The sequence below is a fragment of the Rhinoderma darwinii genome, chromosome 5, assembly GCF_050947455.1.
Source record: "Rhinoderma darwinii isolate aRhiDar2 chromosome 5, aRhiDar2.hap1, whole genome shotgun sequence".
NCBI classification, from domain to species: Eukaryota; Metazoa; Chordata; class Amphibia; order Anura; family Rhinodermatidae; genus Rhinoderma; species Rhinoderma darwinii.
This window is the reverse complement of record NC_134691.1, coordinates 6,762,062-6,784,933: the sequence shown is the minus strand read 5'-3', so window position 1 is coordinate 6,784,933 and position 22,872 is coordinate 6,762,062. Positions and strand designations below refer to the sequence as shown.

Sequence of the window (22,872 nt, the reverse complement as noted above, 5' to 3'; positions counted from 1 at the left end):
TACAAGATGATATGTAACTCATACCAGCTGTACATATATAATTATATACAGAAGATACCCAGGTTATACCAGCATGCTTCATATCACTATATATAAGAAGGTGTATAACTTATACCAGCTGTACATATATATTATATACAGGAGATACCCAGGTTATACCAGCATGCTCCATATCTCTATATACAAGAAGATGTATAACTTTTAGCAGCTGTACATATATAATTATATAGAGGAGATACCCAGATTATACCATCATGCTCCATATCACTATATACAAGATGATATGTAACTCATACCAGCTGTACATATATAATTATATACAGAAGATACCCAGGTTATACCAGCATGCTTCATATCACTATATACAAGAAGATGTATAACTTATACCAGCTGTACATATATAATTATATACAGAAGATACCCAGGTTATACCGGCATGCTCCATATCACTATAAACAGGAAGATGTATAACTTTTAGCAGCTGTACATATATAATTATATACAGGAGATACCCAGATTATACCAGCATGCTCCATATCACTATATAAAAGAAGATATGTAACTCATACCAGCTGTACATATATAATTATATACAGAAGATACCCAGGTTATACCAGCATGCTCCATATCACTATATACAAGAAGATGTATAACTTATACCAGCTGTACATATATAATTATATACAGAAGATACCCAGGTTATACCGGCATGCTCCATATCACTATAAACAGGAAGATGTATAACTTATACCAGTTGTACATATATAATTATATACAGAAGATGCCCAGGTTATACCAGCATGCTCCATATCACTATATATAAGAAGGTGTATAACTTATACCAGCTGTACATATATATTATATACAGGAGATACCCAGGTTATACCAGCATGCTCCATATCACTATATACAAGAAGATGTATAACTTATACCAGCTGTACATATATAATTATATACAGAAGATGCCCAGGTTATACCAGCATGCTCCATATCACTATATACAAGAAGATATATAACTTATACCAGCTGTACATATATAACTCTATACAGAAGATACCCAGGTTATAACAGCATGCTACATATCACTATATACAAGAAGATATATAACTTATACCAGCTGTACATATATAATATATACAGGAGATACCCAGGTTATACCAGCATGCTCCATATCACTATAAACAGGAAGATGTATAACTTTTAGCAGCTGTACATATATAATTATATACAGGAGATACCCAGATTATACCAGCATGATCTATATCACTATATACAAGAAGATGTAGAACTTATACCAGCTCTACATATATAATTATATACAGAAGATACCCAGGTTATACTAACATTCTCCCTATCACTATATACAGGAAGATATATAAATACAGCAGCTGTACATATATAATTACATACAGAAAATACCCAGGTTATACCAGCATGCTCCGTATCAATATATACAAGAAGATGAATAACTTATACCAGCTGTACATATATAATTATATACAGAAGATACCCAGGTTATACCAGCATGCTCCATATCACTATATACAAGAAGATGTGTAACTTTTACCAGCTGTACAAATATAATTATATACAGAAGATACCCAGGTTATACTAACATTCTCCCTATCACTATATACAGGAAGATATATAAATATAGCAGCTGTACATATATAATTATATACAGAAGATACCCAGGTTATACCAGCATGCTCCATATCACTATATACTAGAAGATGTATAACTTATACCAGCTGTACATATATAATTATATATAGAAGATACCCAGGTTATACCAGCATGCTCCATATCACTATATACAAGAAGATGTATAACTTATACCAGCTGTACATATATAATTATATACAGAAGATGCCCAGGTTATACCAGCATGCTCCATATCACTATATATAAGAAGATGTATAACTTATACCAGCTGTACATATATATTATATACAGGAGATACCCAGGTTATACCAGCATGCTCCATATCACTATATACTAGAAGATGTATAACTTATACCAGCTGTACATATATAATTATATACAGAAGATGCCCAGGTTATACCAGCATGCTCCATATCACTATATACAAGAAGATGTATAACTTATACCAGCCGTACATATATAATTCTATACAGAAGATACCCAGGTTATAACAGCATGCTACATATCACTATATACAAGAAGATATATAACTTATACCAGCTGTACATATATAATATATACAGGAGATACCCAGGTTATACCAGCATGCTCCATATCTCTATATACAAGAAGATGTATAACTTATACCAGCTGTACATATATAATTATATACAGAAGATACCCAGGTTATAACAGCATGCTCCATATCACTATAAACAGGAAGATGTATAACTTTTAGCAGCTGTACATATATAATTATATACAGGAGATACCCAGATTATACCAGCATGCTCCATATCACTATATACAAGATGATATGTAACTCATACCAGCTGTACATATATAATTATATACAGAAGATACCCAGGTTATACCAGCATGCTTCATATCACTATATACAAGAAGATGTATAACTTATACCAGCTGTACATATATAATTATATACAGAAGATACCCAGGTTATACCGGCATGCTCCATATCTCTATATACAAGAAGATGTATAACTTTTAGCAGCTGTACATATATAATTATATAGAGGAGATACCCAGATTATACCATCATGCTCCATATCACTATATACAAGATGATATGTAACTCATACCAGCTGTACATATATAATTATATACAGAAGATACCCAGGTTATACCAGCATGCTCCATATCTCTATATACAAGAAGATGTATAACTTATACCAGCTGTACATATATAATTATATACAGAAGATACCCAGGTTATAACAGCATGCTCCATATCACTATAAACAGGAAGATGTATAACTTTTAGCAGCTGTACATATATAATTATATACAGGAGATACCCAGATTATACCAGCATGCTCCATATCACTATATACAAGATGATATGTAACTCATACCAGCTGTACATATATAATTATATACAGAAGATACCCAGGTTATACCAGCATGCTTCATATCACTATATATAAGAAGGTGTATAACTTATACCAGCTGTACATATATATTATATACAGGAGATACCCAGGTTATATCAGCATGCTCCATATCTCTATATACAAGAAGATGTATAACTTTTAGCAGCTGTACATATATAATTATATAGAGGAGATACCCAGATTATACCATCATGCTCCATATCACTATATACAAGATGATATGTAACTCATACCAGCTGTACATATATAATTATATACAGAAGATACCCAGGTTATACCAGCATGCTTCATATCACTATATACAAGAAGATGTATAACTTATACCAGCTGTACATATATAATTATATACAGAAGATACCCAGGTTATACCGGCATGCTCCATATCACTATAAACAGGAAGATGTATAACTTTTAGCAGCTGTACATATATAATTATATACAGGAGATACCCAGATTATACCAGCATGCTCCATATCACTATATAAAAGAAGATATGTAACTCATACCAGCTGTACATATATAATTATATACAGAAGATACCCAGGTTATACCAGCATGCTCCATATCACTATATACAAGAAGATGTATAACTTATACCAGCTGTACATATATAATTATATACAGAAGATACCCAGGTTATACCGGCATGCTCCATATCACTATAAACAGGAAGATGTATAACTTATACCAGTTGTACATATATAATTATATACAGAAGATGCCCAGGTTATACCAGCATGCTCCATATCACTATATATAAGAAGGTGTATAACTTATACCAGCTGTACATATATATTATATACAGGAGATACCCAGGTTATACCAGCATGCTCCATATCACTATATACAAGAAGATGTATAACTTATACCAGCTGTACATATATAATTATATACAGAAGATGCCCAGGTTATACCAGCATGCTCCATATCACTATATACAAGAAGATATATAACTTATACCAGCTGTACATATATAACTCTATACAGAAGATACCCAGGTTATAACAGCATGCTACATATCACTATATACAAGAAGATATATAACTTATACCAGCTGTACATATATAATATATACAGGAGATACCCAGGTTATACCAGCATGCTCCATATCACTATAAACAGGAAGATGTATAACTTTTAGCAGCTGTACATATATAATTATATACAGGAGATACCCAGATTATACCAGCATGATCTATATCACTATATACAAGAAGATGTAGAACTTATACCAGCTCTACATATATAATTATATACAGAAGATACCCAGGTTATACTAACATTCTCCCTATCACTATATACAGGAAGATATATAAATACAGCAGCTGTACATATATAATTACATACAGAAAATACCCAGGTTATACCAGCATGCTCCGTATCAATATATACAAGAAGATGAATAACTTATACCAGCTGTACATATATAATTATATACAGAAGATACCCAGGTTATACCAGCATGCTCCATATCACTATATACAAGAAGATGTGTAACTTTTACCAGCTGTACAAATATAATTATATACAGAAGATACCCAGGTTATACTAACATTCTCCCTATCACTATATACAGGAAGATATATAAATATAGCAGCTGTACATATATAATTATATACAGAAGATACCCAGGTTATACCAGCATGCTCCATATCACTATATACTAGAAGATGTATAACTTATACCAGCTGTACATATATAATTATATATAGAAGATACCCAGGTTATACCAGCATGCTCCATATCACTATATACAAGAAGATGTATAACTTATACCAGCTGTACATATATAATTATATACAGAAGATGCCCAGGTTATACCAGCATACTCCATATCACTATATATAAGAAGATGTATAACTTATACCAGCTGTACATATATATTATATACAGGAGATACCCAGGTTATACCAGCATGCTCCATATCACTATATACTAGAAGATGTATAACTTATACCAGCTGTACATATATAATTATATACAGAAGATGCCCAGGTTATACCAGCATGCTCCATATCACTATATACAAGAAGATGTATAACTTATACCAGCCGTACATATATAATTCTATACAGAAGATACCCAGGTTATAACAGCATGCTACATATCACTATATACAAGAAGATATATAACTTATACCAGCTGTACATATATAATATATACAGGAGATACCCAGGTTATACCAGCATGCTCCATATCTCTATATACAAGAAGATGTATAACTTATACCAGCTGTACATATATAATTATATACAGAAGATACCCAGGTTATAACAGCATGCTCCATATCACTATAAACAGGAAGATGTATAACTTTTAGCAGCTGTACATATATAATTATATACAGGAGATACCCAGATTATACCAGCATGCTCCATATCACTATATACAAGATGATATGTAACTCATACCAGCTGTACATATATAATTATATACAGAAGATACCCAGGTTATACCAGCATGCTTCATATCACTATATACAAGAAGATGTATAACTTATACCAGCTGTACATATATAATTATATACAGAAGATACCCAGGTTATACCGGCATGCTCCATATCACTATAAACAGGAAGATGTATAACTTTTAGCAGCTGTACATATATAATTATATACAGGAGATACCCAGATTATACCAGCATGCTCCATATCACTATATACAAGAAGATATGTAACTCATACCAGCTGTACATATATAATTATATACAGAAGATACCCAGGTTATACCAGCATGCTCCATATCACTATATACAAGAAGATGTATAACTTATACCAGCTGTACATATATAATTATATACAGAAGATACCCAGGTTATACCGGCATGCTCCATATCACTATAAACAGGAAGATGTATAACTTTTAGCAGCTGTACATATATAATTATATACAGGAGATACCCAGATTATACCAGCATGCTCCATATCACTATATACAAGATGATATGTAACTCATACCAGCTGTACATATATAATTATATACAGAAGATACCCAGGTTATACCAGCATGCTCCATATCACTATATACAAGAAGATGTATAACTTATACCAGCTGTACATATATAATTATATACAGAAGATACCCAGGTTATACCGGCATGCTCCATATCACTATAAACAGGAAGATGTATAACTTTTAGCAGCTGTACATATATAATTATATACAGAAGATACCCAGGTTATACCGGCATGCTCCATATCACTATAAACAGGAAGATGTATAACTTTTAGCAGCTGTACATATATAATTATATACAGGAGATACCCAGGTTATACCCGCATGCTCCATATCACTATACACATGAAGATGTATAACTTATATCAACAAGAACAGGGAATCACCAAAATCAGAGCAGTATATCGTTTTAATATTTGATTGGTCCATTAAGAATTGGAATTACTTGAATACATCCTTGTTTGCACTCTAAGGCCCCATGCACACAAACGTGCATTTGCGGCCACAAATCCACGGGAGAATTGCGGCCCCATTCTTTCCAATGGGGCCATGCACACGACCGTGGTTTCCACAGTCCATGCATGGCCCTGAAGCCCGAACTGCAGAAAGAACGGACGAGCCTTATTATGGCCGTGTTCTGTGGTCTGGGCTCATTGAAAATAATGGCCGCGGCCATGTGCACAGCCCGCGATTTTCGGGCGGCTTGCCGCTGACACTCCGTGGCCGGCGGACCCATAAATTACGGCCGTGCACATGGCTACGGTCGTCGGCATGAGGCCTAAGGCTTCGTTCACATCTGCGTTAGGGCTTGGTACCGACGTTCCGTCTGAGCTTTCCGTCGGAACGGAGCCCTGACTGACACAAACTGAAACCAGAGGTTTCCGTTTCCATCACCATTGATTTTAATGGTGACAGATCCGGTGCAAATGGTTTCCGCTTGTCATCGTTGTTTAGGGTTTCATCATTTTGGCGGAATCAATACTGTATTCGACTGCGCTATTCATTCCGTCAAAACAACGGAACCCTTAAACAACAGTGACAATCGGAAACCATTTGCACTGGATCCGTCATTATTGAAATCAATGGTGATGCAAACGGAAACCTAAATGGAACGAAACCTTAGTTATACATATATATTATAGTACACATAGTACTGCCTGCATGTCTCCCCAGTAAATGATAGTACAGATAGTTCTGCCTTCTTGTCTCTCCCTGTAAATTATGTAGGCACAGTTAGTAATGCCTCTTTGTCTTTTTGTAAATGATGTAGGATACAGATAGTACTGCCTCCTGTCTGTTCCTGTAAGTGATGTAGGTATAGATATTACTGCCTCCCTGCCTTCGTTTCTCTCCCGGTAAATTATGTAGGTACAGATAGTACTGCCTCCCTGTCTCTCCCTGTAAATGAAATATATTTAAATGCCTTCCTATTTCTCCCTGTAATTGATGTAGGTACAGATAGCACTGCCTCTTTGCCTCTCCCTGTAAATGATGTTAGATACAGATAGTACTGCCTCTTTGTCTCTCTCTGTATATGTTTATGTACAGATTGTACTGCCTCCCTGTCTCTCCTTGTAGATGATGTAGGGACAGATAATACTGCCTTCCTGTCTCTCCCTGTAAATTATGTAGGTACATATAGTACTGCCCCCTGTCCCTCCCTGTGAATGTTGTAGGTACAGATATTACTACCTCCCTGTCTTATGCCCTGTCTCGCCCCGTAAATAATGTAAGTACAGATAATATTGCCTCCCTATCTCTCCCTGTATATACTGTAGGTACATATACTACTGTCTCCCTGTAAGTGATGCATGTAGGTACAGATAGCACTGCCTATTTGTCTCTACCTATATACGATTTAGGTACAGGTATTACTGTCGCTCTGTCTCTCTCTCTGTTAATGATTTAGGTACAGCTAGTACTGCCTCCCTGTCTCTCCCTGTAAATTATATAAGTAAACATACTACTGCCTCCCTGTTTATTGCTGTAGATTATGTGCATATAGATAGTACTGCCTTCTTGTCTCTACCCATAAATGATGTAGGTACAGATAGTACTGCCTCCCTATCTCTACCTGTAAATGATGTAGGGACAGATATTACTGCCTCTTTTCTCTTCCTGTTACTGATTTAGGTACATATAGTATAGCCCTGTCTCACTCTGTAAATAATGTAGCTATAGATAGAACTGCCTACCTGTCTCTCCCGGTAGATTATATAAATACAGATACTACTGTTTCCCTGTCTGTTCCTGTAGATAATGATAGTACCACCTCTTTGTGTCTCTCTCTCTCTCTGTATATGTTTATGTACAGATAGTACTGCCTCCCTGGCTCTCTCTGTAAATGATGTAGATACAGATAGCAATGCTTCCCTGTATCTCCCTGTAGATGATGTAGGTACAGATAGCACTGACTCACTGTCTCTACCTGTGAATGATGTAGGCACAGATAGTACTGCCTCCAGGTCTCTCCCTGTGAATGATGTAGGCACAGATAGTACTGCCTCCCGGTCTCTCCCTGTGAATGATGTAGGTACAGATAGTACTGCCTTCCTTTTTCTCCTTGTAAATAATGTAGGCACAGTTACTCCCTGATTGTCTCAATCATTCATTCATTCATTCATTCATTCATTTCTTTACACAGCAGTAAGCATGAAAACAGGAACGATCTAAGGCTGGGTTCACACGACCTATTTTCAGGCGTAAACGAGGCATATTATGCCTCGATTTACGCCTGAAAATACGGCTCCAATACGTCGGCAAACATCTGCCCATTCATTTGAATGGGTTTGCCGACGTACTGTGCCGACGACCCGTCATTTACGCGTCGTCGTTTGACAGCTGTCAAACGACGACGCGTAAAATGACTGCCTCATCAAAGAAGTGCAGGGCACTTATATACATTATATGCAGGACACTTCTTTGGACGTAATTTGAGCGGTTTTTCATTGAATTCAATGAAGAACAGCTCTAAATTACAGCCGTCAATGACGCGTAATGCGAGGACAAGCAATTACGTCTGAAATTATGGAGCGGTTTTCTCCTGAAAACAGCTCCGTAATTTCAGACGTAAATGCAGTTTACGTGTGCACATACCCTTATAGAGAAGCCAGTGAGAAAAAACCTGGTAGGCTAAAGGCCCTTTTACACTGGCCGGTAAGCGGCCGGTGCAGCGAGCGCCGATTAACGAGACATCATTGATCGGCGCTCGTTTGCTCCTGTCACACAGAGCTATGGATGGGAACGAGCGGTCGTTACTCCGATCGCTCGTCCCCATACTTTATGATCATGTCGGCAGCGCGTCTCCCTGTTTACACACCAAGATGTGCAGCCGACAACGATAATATATCACTTTTTTAAAACGATACGACCATCAGCGTTTGCTCGTTCATCTGCTGATCGTTCCCCCTTAAAAAACTATTTCAGAAAACAGATCGCAATTTACTAGACATTGGAACCGGGACTGTATCATGTTTAGGCCGGATTCACACGAGCGTGCCGTTTTTGCGCACACAAAAACGCAGCGTTTTGCCTGCGCAAAAGGCACTTAACAGCTCCGTGGGGCATCAGCATATGATGCGCGGCTGCGTGCTTTTCGCGCAGCCGCCATCACTATGACACTCCGTTTGGATGTTTGTAAACAGAAAAGCATGTGGTGCTTTTCTGTTTACATTCATCCTTTTGACAGCTGTTGCGCGAATCACCCTGTTCGCACGGAAGTGCTTCCGTGCGACATGCGTGGTTTTCACGCACCCATTGACTTCAATGGGTGCGTGATGCGCGAAAAACGCCCAAAGAACGGACATGCCGTGACTTTTTTTCAGCGGACTCACGCTGAGTAAAAATCACAGACATGTCTGCACGGCCCCATAGACTAATATAGGTCCGTGCGGCGCGCGTGAAAATCACGCGCGTTGCACGGACGTATTTCCTGTTCGTCTGAATAAAGCCTAATCATGAGGATGGGTGAAATAGCTGTCAGGTGCACAAACACTCGACCAGCAGCTATCTCGTGTATGGAGATCTCTAATGACAGTCATGTATTTCATTTGCATCTCAATGCTTCTATGACACACTCCATACAAGTCTATGTAGTGGAAATAAAATCTGTATCACATGACTGGAATCTCGCGGTAGTATCTGAGCAGCGACTGGAAGACGCCAATCATTGTCTAACTGCAGACTAAACGATAACACAAATAGGAATTATACAACAAACATATATTTTGTGCCCCATCTTGGGGACATTGCTAAATTATACTCAAGTTATCCATCCTATATTATCCTAAATCCCAGAATAAAAAGGAAAGGTGACAAATTTATTAATTTCCTATCTCTTAACTAATCTAATAGGCGCTGTGACGCTGATAACTACGGTGGATTTTTTTTTTCAAAAATCTTTATTATTTGCAAAGTTATGAGCTTTTTTTCTAAATATGGTAATTTGCTATACTTGCCAAATGGGAGGTGACTCTTTCTTTTCTCTCTGGGCGGTGCAATGTTTTCTGTATCACGCTGTCCAATCAGCTTACAGCTTCTCCCCCTTCCCTGCCCAGCCACACAGGGTGATCATATAGTATATAGCTTCCACTCCTGACTGTGTTTTCAACTGGTTTTACCTCCAGTTGTTTCACAGCTAGAACTGATCCTGGTGTCATATGAAAGATTAGAATCTCCTCTTTCATATGCTCCCTGAACCGTTGTTCTAGGTGGTCCACAGCCCGAGATATGACTGTTTGAATTGATCCCCCTTCCCTCCAGCCTCAGTCTCTCACACTGTGTGAAGAAGCTTCATGCTGATAGGACAGCGTCAGAGGCTGTGAGGAGGCTCCACCTCCGGAGAATCGCTGGTGGTGACGCCCACTTGTCTAGTATAGCCGTATTTGCATATTTCGAAGTTTTTGTCAGATGAGTGTCTCTGGTTAGCCAACATTCAAGTCATGTACAGAGACTTGGATTTACAGGATAATCTTGTTCATAGCTTTAAAAATATTGCCTGAACTTTTCATACCTCAAGAATCCTAAGCAAATGCTGGAGATATCCAAAGGTCAGCAATAGATCTCTCCACAAATCAGTTTCTATGGTCAACTAATACTCAAAGATCCTTGAATAAGTTGTATGAAATTAGATTCAAGGGGTCTGCTTTTCCCCACGAACAACGCCACTTGTTTCCATAGGCCGTGTCTGGTATTGCAGGTCAGTCCCATTCACTTAGACAACAGGCATATGCTGTAGCACGTTATCTGTGCTAAATGACCAACTCAGATCTGCTACATCTGCATATATATATTTTGGTACTTCAGTAAGGGCACATTTGGAAAAATCGCTAATTTTGGGACACCTTGTAGAAGTCCTTGTTAGTATGGCCAGGGGGGTTGCAGGGTAATTGCTTGATTTCCTTGCAATGACGCTGAAAGGGAAGTTCACTGAAATCAGTGTTTGTCATCGTTTTTAATAAGTCCCGCTCATGAGGTCCCTATTGTTTCTCTCTGTTCTAGATTTCTCTATGGAAACTATAAGAAATATTTATCACCAGCAGGCAACCTGTTCTTAATATATCTTTATGGTGGCCAGAGCTTAGTTTTCCTCCCAGGGAGTTCATCTTTTCCCTACACAGTCTCACTCTGTCCGCACTGATTAGACAGTGTCTTCCGTGTATGGATAAACCCCCGCCTGGTAACGTCCCAGATGTCAATTTATTCATAAATTTCTAGGAGGAATAACAGAGGTACGGCACAACACAGAGTAATAAGAGAAGATGCTCCAGAATTTTTATTTCATGGGGAATACAAGCATTTAGTAAAACAGACTTGTCAGGTAAGGACAGGTACTGTATAATTCTGGTAAAGGACTCTTCTGCCTTCAGTCACCACTAGAGGGAGCAATGGAGCTTACAGCATACTGTGTTATTATTCAGTTCCATGTATAAACAGTATGCAGTAAAGAATTGAAACTACACAGCCTAAAGCCCTGTTCACACTGACTTTTTTTGCAGTCAGGAAAAAAACTGCCTCAGAATTCCTTCAGGAATTTTGAGGCAGATTTTGAACTGCCTGCACTTTTTCTCCACGCTTTTCGCTGCGATTTTCGCCCGCAGCCATTAAAGCTAATACAAGGACCGCAGGCAAAGGCACATTTTTTTTCTTTCTCCCATTGACTACAATGGGAGTTCAGAGGCGGAGATCGCGGCAGGAGAGGGAATGACGTCCCCGTCCCCCCCGCAGCGGCTGAAAGCCGCTCGGGGAAAAAACCTCTCTGCCTCCCATTGAAATCAATCACAATCGCCTATGTGTAAAACAAATTACATGAATGTATAAAGTATTTACAAATACCCTTCAGTGTCTGCAGGAGAAGAGCTTGCAATCTTTCAGCCAGCCATTATCTGATGACCGATGACTACTACAATAAGGAGCACAATCAGATATGTATTATGTTCTTATATTCAGGTGTTGTAATAGATATTGAATAAATGCAGAGAATCCGGTACCTCAGATGTGGGCCTGTGAGCCCTTATTAGATGTCCAGGAATATATGAGAAGTCTCCTCCAAATACTTGACATTTAAATTAAGATCCCTAAAATAAAAAGGAAATAGATTTAGTGTATTGATGTTCCTTAAAGCGTAACACTGATTCATTCCCAAGTTGTTGGTATTTTGTAATGAACGAGACAGAGAAAGATGATAGATAGATAGATAGATAGATAGATAGATAGATAGATAGATAGATATGAGATAGATAGATATGAGATAGATAGATAGATATGAGATAGATAGATAGATATGAGATAGATAGATAGATATGAGATAGATAGATAGATATGAGATAGATAGATATGAGATAGATAGATAGATATGAGATAGATAGATAGATATGAGATAGATATGAGATAGATAGATATGAGATAGATAGATATGAGATAGATAGATATGAGATAGATAGATATGAGATAGATAGATATGAGATAGATAGATATGAGATAGATAGATATGAGATAGATAGATATGAGATAGATAGATATGAGATAGATAGATATGAGATAGATAGATATGAGATAGATAGATATGAGATAGATAGATATGAGATAGATAGATAGATAGATATGAGATAGATAGATAGATATGAGATAGATAGATAGATATGAGATAGATAGATAGATATGAGATAGATAGATATGAGATAGATAGATATGAGATAGATAGATATGAGATAGATAGATATGAGATAGATAGATATGAGATAGATAGATATGAGATAGATAGATATGAGATAGATAGATATGAGATAGATAGATATGAGATAGATAGATAGATAGATATTAGATAGATAGATAGATATGAGGTAGATAGATAGATATGAGTTACATTATAACTGCATGTATGGCCATCTGTAAACCTAGAAGGGTAGAAATGACCATTTAGATCTTGCAGTGTTTATGGGTCATGAGTATGTGAGAGATATTAGTATGGCCAGTTTTACACTGATCAGCCTTAGCAGTAGGACCAGCAGATTACTCTATAGGCTATTTTGTAAGCATACAGTGCAGATGAAGCAGAGCTCAATCATGCCTCCCAACCGTCCCAGATCCGGGAGGACAGTCCCGGAGGAGACCTGCAGCGGGATCTCTTCCATTCATCGTGGACAAGTGGCTTGGAGAGTATTTTTTTTTATAGTATATACTATGTGTTGGGGGCACTATGGGGCATTATACCGTGTGTAACAGGCACTATGGGGGCATTATACTGTATGGGGAGGCACTATGGGGTCATTATATTGTGTAGGGAGCACTATAAGGGCATTATACTGTGTGAGGAGACGCTATTGGAGCATTATACTGTGTGTGAGGAGCACTATAAGGACATTATTCTATGTGGGGAGACACTATAGTGAGAAAAAGTGCATTATACTGTGTGAGGGTCACTATAGGGCATTATACTGCGTGTGTGTGGAGGCACTATAGGGCATTATACTGCGTGAGGGGCACTATGGGGGAATTACACTGTGTAGGGAGGGCAGTATAGGGTCATTTTTCTGTGTGGGTAAGAATTATGGCGGCATTATAGTGTGTGTGGGGACTACGGGGGTATGATACTGTGTGAGGGCACTACAGGTACATTATAAACTGTATGGGGGCACAATGGGTGCATGATACTGTATGTGTGGGGCACTATAAAGACTTTATTCTGTGTGTGGAGACACTATAGAGGGCATTATACTGTGTAAGGGGCACTATGTGGGACATCATATTGTGTGGGGAGGCACTACATGGGTATTATACTATGTGGGGGCACTATATGGGCATGATATTGTTTGGGGGCACTATGAAGGAAGAATAGTGTATGTGGGCACTATTGGGCATGATACTGTGTGGGGGCATGATACTGTGTGTGTGTGGCACTATTGGGGTATTATACTTTTAGTGAGTCGCTATGGGGGAATGATATTGTGTGGAGGGCCCTATGGAAGCAGAAAACTGGGCTTTTTTGTGGGCATGATCCTGTGTGCAGCCCCTCTGGGGTAATGATACAGTGTGTATGGACAGGGATTGCACAGGCTTAGCAGCGTGGCGTAATGTTAAAAAAATTAGTTGTCCCTACTTACGATCGTTGAAAGTTGGGATTTTTGCTCAACACATAATTGGACGGTTTCTATAGCGCATGCTATATCCTTGTTATAAGGTTTACTTGCAGCTAACTTGAGGTTGTATCACATAACCAGCTCTGCTGTGCTGCACCTGACACGCAAAGTTCTGCTACTGCTCTACTCTTGAAACTAGGATTGTTGAACGGAAAAAAGTGCCAGCTCCGTCATGTGCATCCTCATGGTCCTTAACATGCATCTATCTCAGCGGACAGTATCACACATGATAGGATTAGATACACAGCTCAGCGGACAGTGTCACACATGATGGGATTAGATACACAGCTCAGCAGACAGTATCACACATGATAGGATTAGATACACAGCTCAGCGGACAGTATCACACATGATAGGACTAGATACAGTAGCTCAGCAGACAGTATCACACATGATAGGATTAGATACAGTGGCCCAGCAGACAGTATCACACATGATAGGATTAGATACACAGCTCAGCGGACAGTATCACACATGATAGGATTAGATACACAGCTCAGTAGACAGTATCACACAGGACAGGATTAGATATACAGGGTCAACGCACAGTATCACACATGATAGGATTAGATACAGAAATTCAGCAGACAGTATCACACATGATAGGATTAGATACAGAAACTCAGCAGACAGTATCACACATGATAGGATTAGATACAGAGGTTCAGCAGACAGTATCACACATGATAGAATTAGATACACAGCTCATCAGACTATCAAAACATGATAGGATTAGATACAGTGTCTTAGCAGACAGTATCACACATAAGAGGGTTAGATACACTGTCTCAGGAGGCAGTATCACACCTTAGATACATTTGCTTTGTCTGAATATTACAGCAGTATACAGAATAGCCTCCTCTACAGATAATATGTGATACCACGTAACATCAGAGCTCCACTTACCGCACATGTAGACGGGGTCCCGATGATCAGAGATGAAATGACGGGACAGTCTTCAGCCTGCGGGAAGCCCAGGGATACAGGAACCAGCCCTCAGTTTACTTTGACATTGACGTCAGCGGTTCCTCTGCATCCTCGGCTTAGTTTGGGTAAGGGACGTCCTTAAAAGACGAAAAAAAAAAAGTCAATGTCTGGGAACTGCTGGACTGTGTCCTGACACTGGTGTAGTCACTAAAGAGCCAGAGTGTAGCCCAAGGGTGTATTCACACAGGAAGGTTTTGTTCAGGTGTTTTAAATATAATTTTTGAAGCCAAGACCAGAAGTGGATTCACAAGTGGAGAAGTAGTATCTGTCCAGTGGAGAAGTAGTATCTGTCCTTTATACTTTCTCTCCCTTTATGATTTACGTCTGATTTTGGCTTTAAAAACTGTTTAAAAATAATCCTGGTCAATGTGACAATACACAGGCTGTGTAAACCTTCAAAAGCGATTTGTTTGGTGCAACTTTCTAATTAGTTTTTATTAAAAATTATTTTTACTTTTTGAGATACAGCTGCTTTGTATCCTGTATATAGAGCGCTGAGGCTTGAATCCGTCAGGTCAGCGGAACTGACGGGTTCAATGTCAGCGGGTCCAGTGAGACTCTTCACAGTTCATAACTTAGATGTGATCTATAACAGGTGGATCCATGCAGGATCCGCTGTCTCTGAACCCGTCAGTCCCGCGGACCTGATGGATTCAGGTCTCAGCACACGTTACAGCTGCTCTATATACAGGATACACAGCAGCTGTATCTCTTTAAAAGTTTTTAATAAAAGCTAATTAGAAAGTTGCACCAAACACACTGATACACATTTTTTTTATTTAATCCCCCCCAAAAAAAAACACTTTCAAAGGTATACATAGCCTATAAGCCCCCTGACCCTCATTGTAAAAGCATTTACTTCTATCATTGAAATCCCACTCTGCCATTGTAAAAGTCGTAGCACCCGACCACCATTGATATTATAAAATAGAAGAAATGCTGTAATTTTTATAGAGAGATATCTTCGCCTGGTGCAAATATATCACACTACGATTACCATGAGAAACCATCAAGAAAATACAAAGTCAATGTCTGGGAACTGCTGGACTGTGACCAGACCAGGGCCACCATCAGGGCAGTACAGCTGGTACTCCCTTCAGGGGCTCGGCCACAAAAGTAAAAAACAAAACGGCACGCCCGCTGCCCATATGAATGTTTTTTCAACTCTATAAGCAGGGCCCCAGCAGTAGTTAGTTTGGAAGCAATGAACGGGCCCCATAATTTTGCTGGGCCCATTCCCATTTCTAATCGACTTACCGCTGGTGCCCTGCTCACAAGATCCTGATACTGGGCAGCGTCAGGAGCGGGAGGTGCAGGCACCCAGGAGTGAAGAGGCAAGAGGACCCAGGAGCGGTAAGATCATAGGGTTCCAGTCAGGGGTCTAAATTATTTTGGGGGTCTAATTGGCTCTGTGAATTAATTTAGGGGTCTAGTCAGGGGTGTGAATTAATTTAAGGATCTGGTTGGGGGTCTGAATGAACTTAAGGGTCTGATCGGAGGTCGGTATAAATTTTGGCACCTGGTCTGCAACGTGTGAGGAGGAGGCAGAGACTTTGTCCAGGCGTGCCGCGACGGTGGAAATTCGTAGAGCCTGCAGGAGCCAGAACTGCAACTTGGTGAGTGACTCTGCTTTATTTTATGTTACCCACCAGTCTCCCCCCTGCCCCTCCACAGAGCCCCTATCAGGTTGTGATTTCACCCCTGGCCTCACTCCCGCCCCTACCTCTCTTAGCCCCACCCCACGGAGCCCTCCAACCTATCCCCCCCTTGTCCACCTACTAACTACACCCTGTCCCTCCATAGAGCCACTGACAGTTTGCATCTCATCCCTGCTCCCCCTCCTGCCACTTTCCGTTGAAAACCTGTCCCTATCCCCCGGTAATGGGGGTGTGGCAAATTTCTTGACTGTATGGGTCCTAGAAATTCCTGACGGCGCCCCGATCCTGGTACCTGACACTAATTGAATAACTTTAGTGTAGAAAGGAAGGGGAGGCTAAAGCTTCCGGGCCCCATTGCAAAAGACTTAGCACCTATTTATTACTCATATTTAAAGTACATATACTCCATAGACGTGATGCAGTCAGTAGTATTATAAGACACCTCTTCTTTATTATATACTACAGTACGATTACTATGACATGCCTCCTGTGGTACCTACTATCTCTATGGCAACAGACTACAAAGAAATCATGTGTAGTCTGATCCCGAATCATGTGCTACTCCTTCTTCTGTTTGTAGATTAATAAAAAAAGGAAGTGGAGTAACACATGACTGCAGGATCAGACTACATAAAGTGTGTTTGTAGTCTGTAACCATGGAGATAGTTATGCATACGAGCTGTAGACACAAGGCAGTAGTAGATTTTTAAATTAGGACTATTTGCAGAGCTGCTTTACTTTTTATTTTAGATATATCGGGTGAGCGGTGAATGAATTAAACTATCCATCTCCTGTATAATAACCCAGATTACAGCTGTACATTTTATAGTGAAAGGGTGCCCAAAACCTACAAGAAATTCCTGCAGCAGCTTCTATATACAGACAGGTAGGAGAAATAACAGAAATTCTTCCAGTAACATACTATTTGTCACTATAAAAAAGGAAATATGTAAGTCCTATAGGATTTTCCGCAGAAGACACCTGAAATATTTAGACAAAGAAGAACAACGATCCGCAATCCTCAGTGTAACGAAATGATTGCAAACCCCATGACTCAATATGCAATGCAAAATTATAGAAATGGGGTTCTGCAAAACAGGGGGTAATGCTGTAAAGAGTGTTAGATGTGCTGTAAAGGGGGGACGATGTGCCCCTAAGAACAAAGATGTGCTTCACCGGGTGGTAGATGCGCTGTTAAGAGGGTGGGTGTACTGCAAAGAGGGTACGTGATGGGTACGTGATGTATACAAAGGGGTAATAGCGCAGAAAGGAAGCAGATATGCTGTATCCATGAGAATATATAATTCAAAGGGATTCGATGCACTGCAAAGAGGAGAGACTATATCCATGAGTAGATGTGATGTAATGGGGGGGGGAGATGTGATGTAATGGGGGAGATGTGATGTAATGGGGGAGATGTGATGTAATGGGGGTAATGTGATGTAATGGGGGTAGATGTGATGTAATGGGGGTAGATGTGATGTAATGGGGGTAGATGTGATGTAATGGGGGTAGATGTGATGTAATGGGGGTAGATGTGATGTAATGGGGGTAGATGTGATGTAATGGGGTAGATATGATGTAATGGGGGAGATATGATGTAATGGGGGAGATGTGATGTAATGGGATAGATGTGATGTAATGGGATAGATGTGATGTAATGGGGGTAGATGTGATGTGATGTAATGGGGGAGATGTGATGTAATGGGGTAGATGTGATGTAATGGGATAGATGTGATGTAATGGGGGTAGATGTGATGTAATGGGGGAGAGGTGATGTAATGGGGTAGAGGTGATGTAATGGGGGAGATGTGATGTAATGGGGGGAGATGTGATGTAATGGGGGAGATGTGATGTAATGGGGGGAGATGTGATGTAATGGGGGGAGATGTGATGTAATGGGGGAGATGTGATGTAATGGGGGGAGATGTGATGTAATGGGGGAGATGTGATGTAATGGGGGAGATGTGATGTAATGGGGGAGATGTGATGTAATGGGGGAGATGTGATGTAATGGGGGGAGATGTGATGTAACGGGATAGATGTTGTAATGGCAGGGGGTAGGGAGACGGACAAGTGAGCCCTAATCTACCCGCCACTCTGTCCCTGCCTACTTGCAACGACCCGCCCTAGGCGACGGGGTACAACTGGGCGGCGGTCCCTGCGCTCAGTAAGTGCACGACAAACACGACAAACATATAAGGAACACAAGCAAGGAAAAGGGGCCGTTGCCCACGGCAACACCGTGAGCAAAGAGAGTGGTGAACGAGCCGAGTCAAGCCAGGAGTGTACGAGGTACAAAACGAAAAGCAGAAGAGTAGTCGGTAAGCCAGGGTCTGTATGGAGCAGGATCAAAAATAGCAGGAGCTGTAGCTGGGCCAGGAAACCACAAGGAAAGAAACACAAGCAATAACAAGCACCAAGGGACAGGAAGGGCAGGCTTAAATAGACCGAGGGCGGGAGCTAGCTGAGTCTGGCCAGGTTACGATAGGCTCTCCCACTCCTAAGCCTGCCAGCCTGAATGGTGGAAGCAGGAGTCAGTCTCAGGGATGTATTCTCAGGTGCTGACTGATTAGTTCTGGGAGTTAACCCCAAAGCTGTGCTTGGCAGATCCTTTACAGATGTGATGTAATGGGGTAGATGTGATGTAATGGGGGAGATGTGATGTAATGGGGGAGATGTGATGTAATGGGGGGAGATGTGATGTAATGGGGGGAGATGTGATGTAATGGGATAGATGCGATGTAATGGGATAGATGCGATGTAATGGGGGAGATGTGATGTAATGGGGGTAGACAGGGCCGCCATCAGGGGGGTATTAGGGGTAGTGGTGTGAGGGGCCCGGCCAAACCTAATTGAAAGGGGGGCCCGGCCACTGCTGCGACTTGTCTTTGGTAGAAAAAAACGGGCCCCTGCAAAGGGGCCCATTTTTTTCACCAAATGAATGTCGTGAGCTGCAGGCCCCCCCTCTCATGGGGGCCGTCAAACACCGCCGACCGATGACTCGCACCCGCAAACTCGCGACCGTCCGAGCACGCACCCGGCAAAAGCGCGCAACCGTGACAGCACGGGCGCTCGCAGAAGCAACAGCACGCACGCTCGCAGCCTCGACAGCACGCGCGCGCACCCGCGATCGGCCTGGCTGGAGGTGAAGGAGTGGACGTCTGGACCGAAGACCTCGCCTGGAAGACCTCGCCTGAAGGACCTCGCCTGAAGAGGACTGGAGTGGGAGCAGCAGCTCTTCTGACACGGTGAGTAAAGTGTGTCAAAGTGCTGTTTATGTATGGCCCTGTTCACACAAAGTATTTTGCAGGCAGAAAAAAAATCTGCCTCAAAATTCCTTAAAGAATTTTGAGGCAGATTTTGACCTGCCCACACTATCTTGCCGCGTTTTTTTGCTGCGTTTTTTGCCCGCTGCGATTGAGGACAGCAGGCAAAAAATGCCGCGAAAAATGCATTTTCTGCCTCCCATTGATTTCGATGGGAGGTCAGAGGCGGAACCGCGGCAAGAACGGACGTGCTGCTTTTTCTTTTTTCCGCGACTGGCTCCCATTGATTTCAGATTAAATCAATGGGAGGCGGTTTTGGAAGTTTTTTGGTGCTGATTCTGACGCAGCATCCGAGTCAATATCAAGGGCCAAAAACTCTGTGAACTGGGCCTTATTGTTAGGGCTTATTCAGACGAACGTGTAATACATCCGTGCAACGCGCGTGATTTTCACGCGCCTCGCACGGACCTATGTTACTCTATGGGGCCGTGCAGACTGTCAGTGATTTTCACGCAGCGTGTGTCCGTGTGTCCGCTGCGTAAAACTCACGACATGTCCGATATTTGTGCATTGTTCGCGCATCACGCACCCATTGAAGTCAATGAGTGCGTGAAAATAACGCCCAGCACTTCCGCAGAAAAGCACCACGTGCTACAAACATACAAACAGAGTGTCATAATGATGGCGGCTGCGCGAAAATCACGCAACCGCGCATCATACGCTGCTGACACACGGAGCTGTTATGGACCTTTTGCATGCGCAAAATGCCACGTTTTTTGCGCGCGCAAAAAGCACACGCTTGTGTGAATCCGGCCTTAGGGTAGGAACACACTCGGCATGAACACTGCAGATTTTATGCAACACATTTTATTGTGGAAAATCTGCAGCGTATCACAGACGCAGCAGAGTGGATGAGATTTGAACAAATCTCATCCACACGCTGCAAAAAAAAATGGACCTGCAGTGTGGCTTTTGGCTTTTTAAGCCGCAGCGTGTCAATGTATTCTGTGGGATCGCTGCTCCTCTGTTGCGGAAATGCTGCGGTTCTGCCGCAAAAATCACACATGAGAAAAAAAAAGAAGGTACTTTTTTAAATTGATAAAGTTTAGACTTACCCCGGCCGTAGTCCTGGTGACGCGATCCTCTATTCTTAGCGCAGCCCCGCCTCCTGTCATGACGTTTCATCCCATGTGACTGCTGCAGCGGTCACATGGTCTACAGCGTCATCCCAGGAGGCGGGGCTACGTTCAGAAGAGAGAGTCACCAAAACCACGGCCGGGGCAAGTCTAAACTTTTTTTTCCCTGCAGGATTCCCGCAGCGGACACGCCTCACGAAACCTGCGCCACTATTTGGTGCGGTTTTGCTGGCAGAATTCCCTGCGGCTACCGGGGCAGATAAGCTGTGTAGTTTTACTCAGCATATCCGCCTAGTGTGTCCCTTATGATGTCGCTCCTGGAGCTGCTGCCGGTCTTTAAATAGGCAGTTGGTTCAGTAGAATTTGGAATTATTTTTTTTTGTGAACCAGCTTAAAAAAATACAAAACTTTTGTGTTAGGGCCTGTTCACATCACTGTTCGCTTCCGTTCCGGGGTTCCGTCTGAGGTTTCCGTCGGGTGAACCCCGCAACGGAAAGTGAAAGTGACAGCACAGCTTCCGTTTCAGTCACCATTGATCTCAATGGTGACGGAAACATCGCTAATGGTTTCCGTTCGTCACCATTCTGGCTGGTTTTCGGACGGAATCAATAGCGTAGTCGACTGCGCTAATGGTGACGGAAACGGAAGCTGTGCTGTCACTTTCACTTTCCGTTGCGGGGTTCACCCGACGGAAACCTCAGACGGAACCCCGGAACGGAAGCGAACGGTGATGTGAACAGGCCCTAACACAAAAGTTTTGTATTTTTTTAAGCTGGTTCACAAAAAAAAATAATTCCAAATTCTACTGAACCAACTGCCTATTTAGAGACCGGCAGCAGCTCCAGGAGCGACATCATAAGGGACACACTAGGCGGATATGCTGAGTAAAACTCCACAGCTTATCCGCCCCGGTAGCTGCAGGGAATTCTGCCAGCAAAACCGCACCAAATAGTGGCGAAGGTTTCGGGAGGCGTGTCCGCTGCGGGAATACTGCAGGGAAAAAAAAGTTTAGACTTTCCCCTGGCCGTAGTCCTGGTGACGCATCTCTCTCTTCTGAACGTAGCCCCGCCTCCTGGGATGACGCTGTAGACCATGTGACCGCTGCAGCGGTCACATGGGATGAAACGTCATGACAGGAGGCCGAGCTGCACTAAGAATAGAGGATCGCGTCA

The 22,872-nt window shown here is 41.3% G+C and overlaps 1 protein-coding gene across 1 annotated transcript in view; it reads right to left on the bottom strand.

Moving 5' to 3' along the window:
• GPR20 (G protein-coupled receptor 20) overlaps nucleotides 1–21,751 on the bottom strand; it is an 89,223-nt gene extending 67,472 nt beyond the window's left edge. Inside the window, exons 1-3 of the mRNA XM_075827949.1 lie at nucleotides 21,680–21,751; nucleotides 15,557–15,714; nucleotides 12,503–12,589 (exon numbers count right to left, since the gene is read on the bottom strand). The gene's annotated coding sequence lies outside the window, so the exon portion shown is untranslated. The remainder of the gene's footprint in view (nucleotides 1–12,502; nucleotides 12,590–15,556; nucleotides 15,715–21,679) is intronic.
• Between the last annotated feature and the right edge of the window lie 1,121 nt (nucleotides 21,752–22,872).